At 42.7% G+C, this 1,568-nt stretch overlaps 1 long non-coding RNA gene across 1 annotated transcript; it reads right to left on the bottom strand.

Moving 5' to 3' along the window:
* Nucleotides 1–389: 389 nt before the first annotated feature.
* On the bottom strand, nt 390–1,558 carry LOC147820099 (uncharacterized). Its single transcript, XR_015437827.1, has 2 exons — nt 811–1,558; nt 390–519 (listed from the first exon to the last, which is right to left on the bottom strand). It is a non-coding gene; the product is annotated as an uncharacterized LOC147820099 (long non-coding RNA).
* Between the last annotated feature and the right edge of the window lie 10 nt (nt 1,559–1,568).

Below are 1,568 nucleotides of genomic sequence, written 5' to 3'. Positions count from 1 at the left end.
TTTTTTTTTTATGATGTCGGAGAATATATGTGATTTTCAGCCTTGGGAGTGTGTTCAATATTGATGAGTGTTCAGGGAGCTCCTCAGGGAAGGCAATAGACTGTATAGTTATCACCTGAGCAGGGTGCAATCCCACCCACCAAACTATACAACCTACTACCTCACCCTGACAGAGCCCAAATCAAGCACACCAACCACAAGTTCACCTGTTAGGGAGCATGACACCTAATTTTTCCGCTCTAGCAAACAAACAAAAAAAAAAACATAACAAACAATGCCTGTCACAATGCATTATTTTCATTTGCTGCAAGCATATGTTTTGATTGGACAGCATGTTTGCCCATCTGGAGATGACAGTCGGCGAGTGGCTGACTCAGCTGTCTCCTTGGGAAAGACAGTAGATTGTATAGTTATCTCAAAAAGAGGTTACAGAACCCCACAACTATTCAATCTACTACCTCAGCCCCAAGGACAGCATCCATGTTGCTTCAGCAGAAAAGATCCTCAAAGGTAAAACTCCTGCAATGGCACAAAGAAAAAGAGACAGAGAGGGTTATCTTAATTAACTAGTCTTTTCTGTAAAATACATGCAAGATAAAGCTGGATAGGAGTGTCGCTTTAGACGTGTATATTTACGTAACATTTTGGACTTGTGTTCAAATTCAATCTCCGCAGAAAGGAGTGTAATTATATTTTCAGTTTTATCTCTGTGTCTGATTCTTTGTTTTCGTTTAAATCGCTTCCTGGAAATGATTCAAAATCATGACTTATGGCAAAACCTGCTCGTGCTTCATGACAACAAGTCTTCACCTGCCAAGATTTGGAGAAACATTTACCACCTCTTCACAAAAGAAGACCCACGGAAATTTTGCATTTTGGCACATCCTCGCCGATCGACCAAGCTTTTGTTGTTGTTGCAGAGCTGAATGTCTTTAGGAAATCCATTCCATTAAAGTGGAGCAAAGACAAATAATTTAACGGTAAGCAGACATCGGAAAGTGAGAGTACTAATGTGTGAAAGCCCACCAAACAACTCACTGACTTCCTTAGACTCTGGCATGTGATCGAAAGAGAGAGAAAAAAAAAAGAACTGCTCGACTCTGTGCCAGGAATTCGTTTCCGTTTTTGCCAAAAACTGAGCTCATTCCAGTGGGCTATCCCTGTGTAGGCTGGCTGCTGCTTGTCAGACGGAGGTACACACACAGATGCCTGCAAATATGGCTTCCACCAGCTGCCTCTGATTGAATACAAGGCTGGGATTCTGCCCCCCAAAACACAACAAGGAAACACAAAATGGCGTCTCGCGCATCGGCCATTTTAGGTCTGCTTAAAAACACTATAAGGTCTACCTTTCAGGTTTTTCCCTGAGCCTGCTGTCTCATGATGAAGAAGGAGCCGCTGTTCTATCGAGTGTGATGAGGAATCAATCTTGTGCCAAGCACTGAGACGAAGCCAACAGACCCAGACGACACACTCTGTCACAGGCACTGAGTGAGAGAGCAACTAAAACATTTCTTATCAGACAGCTGGAAAGTTCACACAGAAAAAGCATCTTCACATACAGCATG

Source organism: Seriola lalandi, unplaced genomic scaffold (genome assembly GCF_002814215.2).
Source record: "Seriola lalandi dorsalis isolate HSWRI2012SDOR001 ecotype SW California unplaced genomic scaffold, Sedor1 jcf7180002001303, whole genome shotgun sequence".
Taxonomy (NCBI): domain Eukaryota; kingdom Metazoa; phylum Chordata; class Actinopteri; order Carangiformes; family Carangidae; genus Seriola; species Seriola lalandi.
This window is presented reverse-complemented; position numbering and strand designations above follow the sequence as displayed.